The sequence below is a fragment of the Polypterus senegalus genome, chromosome 2, assembly GCF_016835505.1.
Source record: "Polypterus senegalus isolate Bchr_013 chromosome 2, ASM1683550v1, whole genome shotgun sequence".
Taxonomy (NCBI): Eukaryota; Metazoa; Chordata; class Cladistia; order Polypteriformes; family Polypteridae; genus Polypterus; species Polypterus senegalus.
This window is the reverse complement of record NC_053155.1, coordinates 71,527,348-71,544,716: the sequence shown is the minus strand read 5'-3', so window position 1 is coordinate 71,544,716 and position 17,369 is coordinate 71,527,348.

Sequence of the window (17,369 nt, the reverse complement as noted above, 5' to 3'; positions counted from 1 at the left end):
TTCATTCTAATCTAACACGTTGTAAAATTAGATCATATTTAAATGTTAAGCAATACAATAAAAGATTATTTCATTATCATCCAATCCCGATCCCACCTCAAGGCACTTTCTGTGTGGAGCTGGCATTTCCATTTTCACTCTCCCTCTTCGTTTATTTTCTAACTGGGTACTCCAGTTTTACTCCCACATCTCAGGGGTGTGCATGTTGGGTTAACTGGTGATTCTAAATAAGCCTGTCACTGGAACTGTTTGCTGTGTTCATAAGTGGGCCCAGCATTGAACTGGTGCCCCATTCAGAAATGGATTCCATCTTGTGGCCTATGCACATGCAGGAGAAAAACAAGGACAATGGGGAAAACAGAGAAGGACCAGATTATGGGATTTGACATTTGAATACATTGGTCTGTGAGGCCCACAAATTCAGCAACAGTAAATGAAATGTATACTAAACTCAATCTATTGTCAGGCAAGTTTTCAGGATGTCAGAGGAAAAAGCCCATACAGACATGGGGTGACTTTATATCTCCACCAAAGTAATGGACTTTAGACCTGTGAGCAGCAGTTCTAACAAGTGTGGCACCCTGAGCTGAAATGCTTTATTTTTTTGAGATTGTTGCTTATTGATCTGAGAGTAAAACAGTCCACTGAGACATCAGGAGAATGCATCACCAGCTTGGAACTTGAACTCAGTTTTATGGAGCGGTGAGGTAACATTACTAACCACTGCCCCACTTTGCTACTCCTACGCTCTTAAAAATTGTAGTAAATGAGTAAGGAAGCTCTTCTTTTGAACAAGATGTGTCACTTAATGACCTTTATCAGTTTAGTCACTTAAACTAATACAATACTGGCAGGATGCTAATTCAAGTACTGATAAGCACAGCATATTCCAATTATAAGAGCACACAATACACATGTGTGAATGGTTTATTAAATCACACAAAAAAGTTATATTACTCTTCCAATTATGCGTGTGATACTCTTGGTCTTCTCATTATAGCAGCTTGTTAGCTCTCCAGAGAAGTGCTGAACTCTCAGCATGTAGCAATAAAAAAACAAAGGTTCAAAACGTCATCCTATCTGGATTGTTAGAAGCCAGGAAATGAAACCAATTTCATGAAATGAAGCAGTTGGTTGCACAGTTTAGCAGTATGATGCTCTGTCTTGACTAGCCCAAAGCATTTTATACGAAGCTCCTTGACATTGTTAACCAAGATATTTTCTGTGCATGCAAAACTTTACATCCCTACAGTCATCAGCTTCTGGCTTTATGATTCATGCTGCATATGCGTGCTTTATTTTTACGGCTGGGGTGCTTTAACCGGCCGGGGTGCTTTGATAGTGGAAGTACAGAGGGAGATAGTTTATTCGGGACATTAAATCTCCCTCAGAATGCTAGAGGCAGGCCCCCTGGCTTGCAGCAGGGCCATGGGTTTGGAGTTGCCGGAAGAAGCTCATTGGACACCTGGAGTGCTTCCAGGTGTCCTATAAAATGAGCCAGCCACCATTACTCAGGGTGCTAAAGTCAGGAGGAAATGGACAAACTTTGCCAGGAGAAGAGTATAGGCAGAGAAAGAGAGAGAGAAAGAGAGAAAGAGAGAGACGAAGAGAAGAAAAGGACTGTGTATTGCGCTCTTTGGTGCTTTCTACTGTGCTGTGCTTTGGGGAGCAAGGAAAGAGCTCTCCAAGTGTACAAATAAAAGTGTGTTGTGTGCTGCAGTTGTGTCTCTGCCTGTCTGTGTTGGGGTTGGGGTGGCAGGTGCTCCCCAGTATTCCACAATGCATTAAGACAACCAACAGGTATGGCCACTGCTGGAAATCTATAATGTCAAAGTGTAACCATTCAGTTTGGCATTTTGGAGACTGATATAATTTCCCTGCACACCATAGACTAGATAAAGACACTCAGCTTTTTAGTTTGAATTGTTTCGTTAAGGCTTATTTTGAAGAAGTGGCCATGTTGTGAAGAGGCAGGGTCCCAGATGAAAACTTTGTATTTGACATAAGGAGTTAATTTTTTAACATTATGAATTGCAAGAGAATAACAAAACAATACTCACCCTGTTCTTAGTCACAGGGAATGGATCACAGCATCCAGGATAAGGCAGAAACTTACTTTGGAAATAGCACCTCTCCATTGCAGTGGCCCTCATGCACACCTCCATGCAATATAGAGCCACCAATCAGCCTAATGCTTGAAGCTTTGAAATGTGGGTGGAAACCAAAGTGCACACAGAGGAATCCATACAATATCAGGGAGAATATGCAAACTTCACAAAGACTGTGGCATGGCTAGAACTTGCTGCCCCATTCTGAAAGAATAAGCTTAAACATAGGATAGCTGAATGTAAATTTTAAGACTTTAGGGACTTTCAAAACTAGACTTGTTTTTTTTAGAAGAATTAAGTGGATAGGACTGGCTTTGTTGGGTTGAATGGCATGTTCTCGTCTTGATTGTTCTAATGTTCTTCTTCTTCTTCCAGCTGCTCCTATTAGGGGTTGCCACGGCGGGTCATCTTTTTCCATAGCTTCCTGTCCTCTGCATCTTGCTATGGACACCCAGCACCTGCATGTCCTCTCTCACAACCTAAACCTCCTCTTAGGCCTTCATCTTTTCCTCTTGCCTGGTAGCTCTATTCTTAGCATCCTTTTCCCAATATACCCAGTATCACTCCTCTGCACATTGGATAGGCACAACTAGCAAAGAAGACAGAACCAAGAACAACAGAAACAAAAGAGCAATGATGGGAAATAATTTGTGTATGTATGGTGATGTTTTTTATTAAGAGAGCATCTCACTGGGGAGGAATTTCCAGCGATTCGACTTTCATGCTGTGATATATTGGGCAGGTAGAAGTTTATTATTTCATATTACACTTGAGTATACTTTCTTTCTGGCATTTCTGGTGGCGTCACAGATGGATACTCGCTCCTTCATAAGTCTAGAGATTCTGGTCGAGGAGGAGGCCTTGGAATAATTAATTGTAACAAAATGCAAATCACGTCTAAAAATTTTGGCAACTTTAAATCCTTTGAGGCATTCATTATAAATATTAAAACAGATTCCAACACAATTATAGTGCTAGTCTACAGACCACAAGGGCCATATTCATTGTTCATGACTGAATTTAGCAACCTTTCATCTGATTTGGCTATAAATTATGATCTGATGGGAGATTTTAATGTACGCATTGATGTGGAAACTGACACTTTTAGCAAATGTTTTACTTATTTGTTAAATTCAGTAGGATTTTGTCAGAATGTCAAAGGTCCAACTCATAATCATATCCACACATTAGATTTAAATATAACTTACAATGTTGAAATTCAAAATTTAAATATTTCTCCATTAAATGAAGTTATTTCTGATTACTACTTAATTACATTTGATTTAGTCCTGCCCTCGCCAACGCACTCACAGATTAAAACAAAGACAGTGCAACATCAAGATTGTAATTCTGCTTCAAAATTTATAGATACTTTGAGTAAGTCGAGTGTAATTGTGGAAAGCCATTTAGATGAGTTAACATCGAATGTAAATGTGGAAAACAGTTTAGATCAGCTAACATCACATTGTAACATGACATTGAGAGACACTCTGGATGCAGTGGCTCCCCTTAAAACAAAAGTGATAAAACTACATATTGTAGAAACTCACCCTGGTTTAATGAAAACATTCGAGCTCTTAAATTAGAGTGTCGAAAACTGAAGCGCAGATGGAGAACAACAAAGCTACAGTACATGTCTTTCAAATTGCATGGACAGCGTGTTAAAAAATATAAAAAAGCTCTCTTTAAAGCTCGCTCAGAATACTATTCTACAATAATAGATAGCAATAATAAGAATCCTTGGGTACTGTTTAGAGCAGTTGCCAAAGTAACAAATGGGAATTCAGATCTACAGTGCAAAATACCAACAGATATTAGCAGTACAGACTTTATGAACTTCTTCAATGAGAAAATTAAAAATATAAGATTCCAGATCTCAGCATCACAGTGCAAACCACATACTAGCTTAGCAGATCCTGCCTCACATTGCCTTCAGCACTTTAGTAATTTTAATCCTGTAAGTCTTAACTTTAATTTCTAAAATGAAACCCACTACTTGTTCCCTAGATCCAGTCCCAACAAAACTAGTAAAAAGTGCAATGGATGTTCTTGCAGCTCCTATTCTAAACATTATCAATAGTTCATTATTGCATGGCACAGTACCTGATGCACTAAAGGTGTCAGTCATTAAACCTTTACTTAAAAAGTCAGACCTAGACCCACAGTTGTGTTTGTGAATTAAAGGAGTCCAAAGACATGCAGATTAGGTGCATTGGCAATTCTAAATTGTCCCTCCTAGTGTGTGCTTGTTGTTATGTGTGTGTGTGTGTGTGTGTGTGCGTGTGTGTGTGCGTACCCTGCGGTGGGCTGGCATCCTACGCAGGGTTTGTTTCTTACCTTGAGCCCTGTGTTGGCTGGGATTGGCTCCAGCAGACCCCCGTGACCCTGTAGTTAGGTTATAGCGGGTTGGATAATGGATGGATGGATGGATGGATGAGAACTACTTGTCTTTAAACACAGATAAAATAGAGATGTTAATTGCTGGAGGGAATGACGCTGATCACAACAATATTCTGTCATCATTTAACTCAGTTGGAATCACCATTAATTTTACTGAATCAGCCCGCAATCTAGGAGTTATCTTTGGCTCTAACATGTCAGTTAAAGCGCATATTACAAAGTTGTCCAAATCATGTCTTCCATCTTAAAAATGTTGGGAAATTAAGGTGCTTTCTAAATAAACAGGATTCTGAGAAATTAATTCATGCATTTATTTCTAGTAGGATTGACTACTGCAATGCGGTGTTCACTTGATGTTCAAACTGTTCTTTATACAGCCTCCAGTTAATCCAAAATGCTGCTGCAAGAATTATTACAAGAACAAAAAAATGCTGATACATAACTCCAGTCCTTAAATCCTTACACTGGCTACCAGTTAAGCTTAAGGCAGATTTCAAAATTCTCCTTTTAACATATAAAGCATTAAATGGCCAAGGTCCAGCTTACTTGTCTGAACTTATAATGACTTACAAACCAGAGTGCACATTAAGATCTCAAGATGCCGGTCTGCTTATGATTCCAGGGATTAATAAAATAACAGTGGGAGGTCGAGCTTTTAGTTACAGGGCCCCTAAACTGTGGTCTGCTTGCTACTATAAGAGATGTGCCTTCTGTCTCAGCTTTTAAATCCTGTCTGAAGACTCACTACTTCAGTGTAGCATATCCTGACTAGAGCTGCTGATTAACTGTACAGACTGCATCTCTGTTGTTAGTCATTAGCACTAAAACATAAGTAACATGATAATTATAATTTGTTACTAACCCTCACCTATTCTGTTTCTCTTCTCGGCCCACCTGCCAAGTTATTTTGCCTGCCTAAGGTAAAGTCATCCCTGATGGAGGATCGCAGGAATCGTGAGGTAGAGGGGTCCTTTCATCGGATTGGCTGGCCCAGCTGTGGAATGGCCAATAGGGGGAGGCAGCTTGATGGATGAGGTCTCCAGGACTCTAAACAAATCCAAATCATATTATGTGATATCATCTACTGATTCTGCTCCATACTTGTAAAATCTTTATTTTTATACTGTATTGAGGATTTGTTCTGTTTTGTGTATTGTATTGTGTTGACCACCTTCTTTTTGACACTCGCTGAATGCCCAACCTACCTGGAAAGGTGTCTCTTTTTGAACTGCCTTTCCCAAGGTTTCTTCCATTTTTTCCCTACAAGGGTTTTTTTTCCTTGTCTTCTTAGAGAGTCAAGGCTGTGGGGCTGTCAAGAGGCAGGGCCTGTTAAAGCCCATTGCGGCACTTCTTGTGTGATTTTGGGCTATACAAAATAAATTGTATTGTATTGTATTGTATTGTTAAACCTTACAGCAGAAGAAATGCACCAAGATATTGAGTGAGTGACCAATAACGAACTAAATGGTGCAGTTAGATAAACAGCAACACTAATTTACAGATATTTGTACTACAAAGCATTATGTAGAAAATTAATTCTCTAATAACAATGGTATGTTGCTTGAAGTGATCATGAACAATAAAGAAAAAACAAGGGAAACATGTACAACAGAACATTTAATCTGAAAATGGTAGATGAAACTTAATCGTTCAAGGTTTAGTTCAGTTTCAGGCCTTGCTCTGGTTGGAATCCCATTCAGGATTTATTCCTTCACAAAAAAGTTCCTCAAACCAAATTCTGGAAACAGAAAGTTCAAAATATAGATGGATTCCAAAATAAATAGACAAAGCAACTGATCACCTATATAAAATTAAGTCTAAGAAATAGGGTACTGCATTGGAACAATTTTTACATTAGAAAAATCTGGACAAGAACAGGCCATTCAGCCAAACAAAGCTTGCTGCTGCTATCCACTTAATTGCTCTAAAATGAAAAGTCTAGTTCTGAAAGTCCCTAAAGTCTTACTGTCTACCATACCACTTGGTAGCTTTTTCCAAGTGTCTATCTTTGTTTGTGTAAAGAAAAACTTCCTAATATTTGTGTGAAATTTACCCTTAATAAGTTTTCCAACTGAGTCCCTTTTTGATGAACTCATTTTAAAACAACAGTTTTCATTCACTGTACTAATTCCCTTCGTAATTTTAAACACTTCAATCATGTCATCTCTGAATCCTCTTTTGCTTAAACTGTATAGGCTCAGATCTTTTAATCTTTCATTATAATTCATCCCCTGTAGCCCTGGAATCAGCCTCTGGGCCTTTTCTAGCGCTGCTCTGTCATTTTTGTAGCCTGGAGACCAAAACTGCACACAGTACTCCAGATGAGGCCTTGAGCATAACCTCCTTGGACTTGTACTCTGCACATTGTGCTGTATAACCTAACATTCTGTTTGCCTTCTTAATGGCTTCTGAACACTGTCAGGCAATACACCTCCTAAATTATTCTTAATTTCCTTCTCGATTTTCAGACACCCCCATTGTATTCAAACCTAACATTTTTATTTCCTATGTGTAACACTTTACATTTACTGACATTAAATTTCATGTGTCACAAATATGCCCAAGCCTGTATGATGTCCAAGTCCTTCTGTAATGATTTAACAGATTCCAGATTATCTGTCGATCCATCTATCTTGGCATCATCTGCAAACTTAACCAGCTTGTTACTTATATTCCTATCTAAATCATTTATATATACTAAAAACAGCAGCGGCCCTAGCTTTGACCCCTGTGGAACACCACTCTTAACATGAACCAACAGCAACTCTTAACATGAGAACTTTGCTTGGGATGGCAGTTTAGTGCATGAGCTCCAATTTCTCCACTGTGTTCTGACCCACCTTAATACTAACCCATTGCTTTAATTTAATATTTTTGTATTGCACATGTTTGCTGTTACCTAGTCGTAAGCACAGCAAACACATCTTACATAAGCCATTCAAAAACCTTTGACTCAACCAAGAAATATCTGAACTCCTTCTATTGGCAATGGATGAAACATCTTTCATTGGAGCAAATAGATGTTATGAATGCTATCATACAGACCCATTTTTGTGATCCAAGGGCAGAAGTAACAATTATTAAATCAGAGCAGAGTAAGCTGCACAAATATATGGTTTTATTCAGTCCTGTGTCTCATTATGGAAAAAAGACTGAAGCTTTACATCAATAAATCATTACTCTTAGACTAATGTACAGTAGGTTGACCAGGAGGACAGTAGTGGTTGATGGAAAAGTATCAGAATTATACATTTTCCTAAAGCTATTGAGAAAAGTGATTCAATTTCTTTTCTGGCCAAGACATGGCTAAAAACGTCTTCAGGTGTGTTCTTATTTAAAGTATCCTCACCATAATATAAAATATGCTGGGTTCATGTCCTCTGCTATCGCAGATCACAAATGCTGCATTCTAAAGCTGAAACTCGCAGCAGTTAATTAGCATGCCTGGGTGTAATCTAAATACTAATAATGAATGGTACTGTGAGCAACTTTCAGAAAAAATAAAGTTTATGTCATTTCATTTATATATTGATGTCAGAAGAGATTAAGGATTTCATTACATACTTTTTTAGTATTTACATCTCACCATGTGAACAAATAGAAAAGAAATTATAGATTTGGAGGTAAAACTATCAAGCAAGACCTGCTTTCTTGATCATGACTATGATCATTTAATGCATTGTGTAGAATTTATGATCGAACGCACTTGCATTTTTTATTGTTTGTTTGAAGCAGCTCATAAGCAGATACAGTGTAGAAATGAATCTTTTGTTTCTATACCTATCTTGAAATTAAAGACCAGCAATTTAACTAAAGATCACAAAAATAATGAATTACTTTAATATTAGTTTAAATGTATTTTCTGAACCCTAATTTCTGCTCCTGACTATATAAATGATTTCACCCAAATTGCCTGCTGCAGTGTCAGAAATGGACTGTGATTCCACCCTGCCCTTATATTCACTTGCTTTTTGCTGAGGAAATCTTAAATATGAATTTCTCCCTGAATTTATGCATATGATGGATTTACAGGAGATGCACCATAATATGGTCAGAAAGCTAGGATTTCCCTCCCACTGTGGGGAGTCCAAGGCATGCACCTGATACAATTCTCCAGTCATGCACACCACAGATTACTACCATGAGCTCATAGTGCCAATTCTGCTCCACAGATAATTTGTAAGATCTACAGTATATTTTTTGTTGGGATGGTTGAGAGGAATCATTTGTGTGCTTCATGCAACATACAACCCTGATCTTTTGTTGTTAAGGTTTTTTAATCTGCTGCCTCATTTTGCTTTATTGGTGCACTAGATGATTGTCATCTTTGTTTCCTTGATTATCAGAGGTAATGAACCTTTTGTAGAAATAGTTGGAAACAAAGATTTGTGGCCTCTAAAGGAAGATCACATTATGTGTTTGCCGCAGATTATTGCCAGTTTCTGCCCCCAAGATGGATCTGCCTGCTACAGAGGTACAGGACCTAGAGGGGGCTTCAGGGGTGCAGAATCAATAACCCCCAGTTTCTGTGTCTTATGAGTTCGTAGTGTGTCAGGTTCGGTTATGAAGCCCTTAGAGCCATCAGCCACATAACACTCCAGAAGTCCCAGAGGCCCTAGTGAAGGAGCATTCCAGAGGTCCCAGAGACATCAAAAGATCCCATCTATATGCATTGGAGAGGGCCATGTTTAGGCCCTGCTAGTTAGGGCAGTACTAGGGTTTCAAAAGGTTCCAACAGAAATGGATATGATAGAATTTTAAATAACCCTGCACCAGAAGGTTGAATATCTATAGTAAGTCCCATGTGGCTTCACCAGAAAGGGGGCATGTCAAATCTTGCAATTCTTGGAGACCAGATCCCAGAGGCTCTAATGGGCATACGAGAGCTCCATGTTAAAAAATCTCCAGCTACCCAGAGATGTAGTTTGTTCCCATTTTGCTACAGGTGTACGCAAGATGGGGTTGTTCAGTGTTTTTAGCATTTTCTCCAAGTGAAAGCATTGCAGAGTTTACTACTGTACTTCCAGCATAGGGCATAGGGGCATGGCAGAGTCTTCTATTGCTTCTCAGAGAGTGGTGTTCACGAATCTCTTGCAAAGGCCCAGACAGGTGGGATAACTTCAGTGCTTTCTACAGATGAAGTACCTGAGAGGGGACAACATTCCAGAATCTCCAGTTGCACCTCCTGGAGTGGGTGATTCATAGTGTCTAACTGCAGCCTGAACATTAGAAAATAAGCAACTTGACAAATGAGAGAAGACCAGTCTATCAAGCTTGTTGGTTTAGCTAATAGCTATGCTGTCCCAATATCTCATCCAGATACATCTTTCAAAGCTTCTGCTTCAACTGCATGACTTGGCAGTTTGTTCCTGATTCCCACAACTCTTTGCATAAAGAAGTGCTTTCTGACTCCAGTCCTAAATGTCCTTTCCATTAATTTCACCTGATGTCCTATAGTACGTGATTTACCATTATGTTGAAATAATTCTGCTTGGTTTACTTTATCAAAAGTTTGAAAAGCTGAATTAGGTCCCTCTGCAGTCTCCTCAGTTAAAGACTAAGCATGTCTGCAAGTGAATCAGTCAGAGTATTTTATGTCCTTAAAACCTGGGATGAACTTGGTTGCTCTCCTCTGCATGACTTCAAGTGCTGCTATATCGTTCTTGTAGCATGGTGACCAGAATTACACACAATTGTCCAAATGTGGTTGTGATAAGTGGTCCGTGGCACTGTGCATAATTTTAATTTATTAATCGCACCCCAAGACATGTAGACTCCAAATGAGTGTGGGCGTGAGTGGGTATGTTTCACTCTGCGATTAGTTGAGGTGCTGGTTGACTGCGCCGCACACAAATACAAAGGTGGGCAGATCAGTTAGGTGTTTCAATGGTGCCTAAATGGCACAGAGTAAAAGACAGCAAGAAGAAGAAGCAGAACATGAGGACAGCATGTTGTGCAGAGGCAGGATGAACCAGCCAGTGTATGAAATGCAGCGCTGTCATAGGTCACGTGACAAAACGAAGGATCGGTGCTCTAGGGGTGGATCATCTCCACTGATTGTCTGGAGCTTCAGAATTCTCTCCAGAGATCCGAGACACACAAGAGTGAGGAAGAAGGATGATGAGAGGATAACCGACCCCAAGCAATCTGTCCAACACTACTCGAGAGAGCCAAGACAGGGGGCAGGTTGATGAGGACCGTGACTGCTGAAGGCAAAAGTAACAATTATTAAATCAGAGCAGAGCAGTCTAAAAAAGGATCTTGGCAGGAAAAGGTGGGTCCAGGCTGGTGGAAACCAGAAGTGCCGTCAGAGGTGTCATAGTTGTCAATCTTCTGGGGCCTCATGTATAAACAGTGCGTACACACAAAAATGTTGCGTACAATCGTTTCCACATTCAAATCCCGATGTATAAAACCTAAACTTGGTGTAAAGCCACACACATGTTCATGGTAACTCCAACCCTGGCGTACACAAGTTCTCAGCTTGGTTTTGCAAACTGGTGGCACCCAGGGACAAAGCAGTGTTACTGTTCCAGTGTGGTTTCCCTTTCTTTTTTAGATCCACATCTCTAACGTGGTTTTATAAATACACTGAAATTAACCGCATACTGTTTATTAGTTTAATGCATCTGATTGTAATTAACCCGTAACAATATAATGGTCCAGAGAATGGTCAAACTATTCTAAATACCATAGCTGCTTTAGCATTGTTACTCTCAATGCACCTTTTTCTTCAAGAGCCATGCTACCTATTGAACTGCTCTCATACGGCAAACGCTTCAGAGCCTTTCCTCATGGTTCAGAAACAGTTTAATCCCAATAACTATAATCACACTCAATCAGTCCATCAATTTCTCCTTGTAGAATGCTTTGTACTGATAAGTACAATTACCTCACTGTAAACTTGCGATACAGTTATAATATTGCACAACCTGAGTCACTTTATAAAGTGCGTATTTACATATAATGATGATATAATTTTTAAGATGAAATGCAGCAAATTATGTTTATTATATTATACAGATAAAACTTGAACTTCATTTAAATAATCTATATTGTTAATAATTAAACATGTGAGGACACAGAGCTGCAGCGCTAGCGAGAAGCTGGCGCTCTGTTCACGGATTGTTCCTGCCTCGCACTGTATTCTTGCTGGGGCTGGCGCAACAAGGAAAGGATAGATGGATGGAATAATTAAACATGTACTACAAAGATATTTTAATGTTCCTTAAAAGTTTTGAAGAATCGGCGTTCTAAGCTTACAGATGGCTTAACGGCTATTACAGAGCTGATTGTGTGGCGATTGGTTAGAAAAGGAAGGACAGGAATTGGGGGTTAGTATGTTTGAAAGAGACAGTACTGCTGCAATAAATTATTTCATCGAAGGTCGCGCATGGCGCAGCAAGCATCTTGCATGAGGCAATGAAAGGTGTCATTTTGCTTGTCTTTTCTCTACTCCTATCATCACGAAGATGATATCAAGTATACATCTCAGTATTTTAAGTATTCAGAGAACTTTAATATCATGAATGTAATGGATTCTGTGTCCTGAAAGAAGAAGAGAAAGTCCATTTAAGAAGCAGGTAGTGATTCACACATATAGAGCACATAGAAGATCAAATACAAACCAAAGCATTTAACATGCTACTTTAGTTACGATGGGATTTGAGAAACTAGTAAATTAAATGATTTTAAGATGAAGCTTATGATGTTCTACTTTAATGTCAAAATTACGTGATTAAAGTGAAAATTTAGAGATTAAAGTTGATATTTCGTGCTTTATTTCCACTTGTGTGCCTATTTTTCTTCTCTGTACCCTAATAAGGTTTCATATGACACTCAGACGGTGGGCTATGACTCGCCTTTTCACGGTGACTTTCATATCTGACAACTTCTTTTTTTATTTCGGGCACTGTGCGACTTTGTGAACTTGAGCTTTCGAGTTTCTCCGACACTCTATGTCACTCGATCAACTTTCTTTTGTTGTTTATACTACTGTTTAAACCAACAAATAATACGTTTTTTCTTGCTTCCACTTGGTATTTGCTGAAATTCTTCCCTGTGCTTTTGCCATTGCCTTTTCACAGAGCGCTGAGCTTAAGGGCTATTTATATTGATTTGCATATTCAAAGAGGCGTAATTCTGGGAGGAGTTGGGGTAGGGCAGCAGGCGAGTGCACGTGCGTTACTTTTCACGCTGACCAGGATTTATGTAGCGGAAGAACATGGAAGCAGATTTATGCATCTGGATTTTTTAGTGCGTGCATACATTTCCGCTTTTGTCCGTACGCCATGTTATAGTGTGAATTCTTCGCACGGTGTTATGTATGAGGCCCCTGGTCTACAGAGAGAGGAAGAGAAGAGGCATTAGTCAAGGGAGTTCTCTGGCTTTCCGGGGGAAGATTATAATTATCTGAGCCCTTAAGCTGTCCCCTATGCACACACATGTGACACTAACAATTGTTAAGATACAAACTAACATTTAAATTTGCATTTTTAATTGTTTCTGCACTTTGCTTAGATGCTAAATGTGTCAACATAAATCCCTAAATCCATTTCAGAGGTTGCCTCCTGTAGAACAGTGTCTCTAATCTTGAATTTATAATTGATGTTCCAAGGGTTTGCCCAGTTCTAAGTTTTTTGCATGTCTTACTGAATTGTTTTTGCTGCCTTCTCAGTGTCTACTATTCCTCCAATCTGAGTATCATCTGCAAATTTCACATTGGAGTCAATGTCATTAATATAAATCAGAAAAAGTAACAGACCAGGATAGACCCCTGAGGGACTCCACTGATGATCTCATTCGACATGGAGCATCTTTCTTTTATCTGTGCTCATTGTTTCCTGCTGGTTAAATAACGTTAAATAATTAATTTCTGATGTGGGGCTGTATCAAAGGATTTTTGAAAGCCTAAGTAATGTATGTCTTATGCTTTTTTTGCCAGCTGTTAAAGTCACCTGTTTGAAAAAATGTAAAGATTTGTTTGGCAAGATCTTCATTTCCTAAACTAATGCTGATTGGTATTTAGTATATTTTCATATAAATACTTTTCTAATTCACGTCTTATATTGTTTCCATAGTTTTGCATGGCACAGAATTAAGACGTATTAGTCTGTAACGACCTGGATCCATTTTGTCTCTCTTCTTCATATTTACTACTCTCCAGTCCTCATAACTGGTACTTTTCCTTTCTCGGTGACTGCACAAATATGCCTAATAAGGGTTTATAGACAATGTCTGTCATTTCTTTCAGTGCAACTGACATCTGATTCTTCTATTTTAAAACCTATGAATTCGGAGCTCGTTTTTACTTCTGCATGGGGCACAACTTTTCTTTCTTCCTTTTCAAATATTTGGGTGGAATATTTAAAGTTACTTTGCTTTTTTCCTTCTCATTTTCAGTTATTTTTCACTTTTGCCTCCTTGGGGTTCTTGAATCCTATTTTGTTGTCATTTTGCTGCAGTAGAAATTTTAAAAATCTAGAATTTTTTTTCTCTTTTGACCTGTTGAAAACTTTGTTCTTGGTGCATTCTTCAAATTCCTGTTGAAATGTTTGGATTATGGACATTTAAATAATACATTTTACAGTCAATCATGTCTGCTTCATCGTGGGCCCACTCAGATCTGCTTTGGACCAGACTGACTTTCTCCATGTCATGAAAATCCTTACTCCTTTTCCTTTCAATCTGCCTTGTTATCTCTATATGCTGGAAAAGCATTTGACTGTTTAAACTGGTCATGCCAACTGCAGTGCTGTTTGTCACAACAATTACATCATTGCAAAGATAATTATCTGTTAGTATCTCTATATATAATCTTCATTTGGATCTTGATCTTTGTTTGTCCGCAAATGAATTAGAAGAAGAAGCACTAGATGTCAGTAGAGAGGCAGCTAAAAAATAGGCATTGCATTAAGAATCTCCTCCAAGCTTATACTACTGAGGACTGTAGTACACCAGTCACACCTCAAAACACAGACATTCAAACTAAACAAAATTGTTGTGCTTTAAATTAACTAAAGAGATCTTCATTTAGATCTTGATCTTGTTTGTCCGTGAATTCCACGCACGCGTAGACCACCTTCCAGTTTAGTACGGTGTTGTTACTCACGGATGTCAACAATGTGCCAGAATAACGAAAGGGGTGGTGGACAGTGTTACGCTGGTTAGCTCCTGAGGCCTGGTTAGAGAATGAGATTGCCGTAGATAAAAGGTACATGCCTCAGGTAACATATGAATGAAAGAACGAGTGGGTAAAATTAATGATAACGTAACAGCACGTTCCGGAAATTATTATTGTTATGTTGTAGCCGGCGAGTGCTGTGCGTCTCACAGTTGTACCGTGGCGTGTTCACATGTCAGTGAAGTGATCCCTATTTATGCTTTAAAGAGCCCCCTTTTATAACCATTGCTCCATGTATATTGCCTTACTCTTTGGATTGCCACAAAGCAACCTGCGAGATTGGAGAAAGGTTGAGAAGAGATTGTGAGAGGAAACAACAGCGTCGTGAAAATGAGACGGACTGTGAATGGACAGAAGTAGAAACGCTCCTACACCACCACATAATTATGATTCGGACAGTGATTCCAAGTAGGCCGTTCCTATCGAATCAATATCCAAGGGTTTTCTTTTGTAATTTTGTTTCCCTTATAAAAAACAGGGAGCCCTTTACAAACAACTTTAACATGCGCAACGTAGTTGGGCACGCATGGCTAGTTTTTCTATAATGGCTTTTAGTAATATTCATTTGTGAAAAGATTTCTTGTTACTGTATGTCATATCAAATAAACATGCCATATGCACAGCATGTTTGCAAAGCCTTGGAAAAAAACCCTGAGTCATATAAAATCTATAGAAAGGAAGTAAAAAAACTTTGGTAAAATTATTTTTAAGTTCACAGTTGCACTGGAGTTGAGTTACTTTTAGTTGTAAGCCTTCAAAAGTATTGTCCACAAATAACATGGAAATAAGATGAAAAATTGCAAAAATATATATGATTTATATATACTGTATATATTAATATATTGTAAGGTTTCTAAAATTTTTTAGAACACCCCCCAACAGGATGACACGCCGAAAAGCGTCCCGAAGCACTATTGCTGCATCAGTGGAAAACAGCTTATCAGTTGCCAGGGCAACCGCAGGCTCCCAGCGCTGCAGTGGTATGTCGTGAAAGCAAATCCGAGTCAACCGCATTCGTGCTATAAGCGCCGTCATCGAGGGGTGATGCAACGAACATTATAAATGCAGGGAACAGTATTACTTGGCCACTAACCTGGCCACGACCCTACCTGATTGCTGTGTCTGTGTATAGGAGAGTGGTAGATCCTGCTACAATAAATAACTGATCTGTTCCTGTTTCAAGCTGAATAAAGCTGGTTTTGCTAAAGTACTGAGACTCAGCCTTGTGGTTTGGGGTGCAAGACAGGGACTCACACGTCACAATATATATTTATACAAGGAGTTCGCTTGCCAAAGTTTTCCCACCCCTGCTCTGGAAAGTAACGTGACCATATAGGATTTGATGCAGGATTCAATATTATGGATCAAGCCAGCTCTATTATAGATTTTTGGGGAAACCTCATCTTGATCCATCTTGCCTTGACAGGTTCAGGCCTATCTCTTATCTCACATTCCTAGCAGACGTGCTGAAAGGTGATGACACTTAACAACTTCATACTTATTTAGCTAAGCAGGATCATTATGAAGCTTTTCAATCTAGCTTTCACATTTTACACAGCACCAAGACTGCTCTTTTGAAAGCTATTAATGATATTATTGATCTTGGAATGACTCTGTCCTGGTTTAATCTTATGTCTGTGTTAGAAATAATTCTGTTACAATTGGTAAACATAAACAACTCTGCTGCTGTTACAAAAGGTATACCCCAGAGAGCTGTTCTCCATCTCCTTCTTTTTCTAACATATACTGTATGCTCCCCTTAGGACAAATTATTCGCTGACAGGGTCTCAGCTTTCACTGTTATGCTGATGATAATTCAAATTTATCTTAATATTATAACTACCACAGATCTGCCACCTCATTTTCTGCTGGAATGCAAGTCTTATTTAAAGATTTGGCTGGATGCAAATTTACCTATACTGATACAAGTGAGGCATTGTTATTATTACCCTAAGTTAATTGCCTCCAACATTTCAGACTTCAGCATTAACACTGAAGGTGTATTGGTTCAGGCTTAACAAATTGTGTATAATTTAGGGACCCTTTATCTCTTCACTTTCTTTAGAGCCTCACATTCACTGTAAGCTAACTTATTAAAATGCTGATTATCACCTTTGCAATATTACTCCTTTACATTTTGCTTGTTCGTTGGTGTTGCTCTTCATGTGGCCTTACAACCTATAGTACTGGGCTCCTAATAATCCCATGGGCCAAACATTCTTTCTCAGTTGATAAATCATAAAGTTTACCACATGGTTGCTCATTGTTACTCTTAGTATTTGCTTGAATGCCTTTCTTTTTCTGCTTCTAAGTTTTAAACCAGTATCATTCTTACAATATGTCTGAGACTATTTTGTTTGTTCTGTTTGATTAATCTATTTTGTTGTTTTTATTTGTTTCTGGTTTCCCAGAAATAAACATTGAGTAAAGTGTCCTTGGATTTGAGGAAGGTGTTATATTATTCCTATTATTATTAATATTATTATAACTTTATATTAATCTCCTAAATTATTTGTTTTGATAGATTCTTGCACTTCTCATGTTCTCCAAATTCAACAAAGTTCTAGACAAAGTTTCTCACTGTCCCCACTTCTGTTCTCTCTTTCTTTTGAACCTTTGGTAGCTACTACTTGCAAATCTATTTTTCTCCTATAAGAAATAAAACTTACTATCATTAC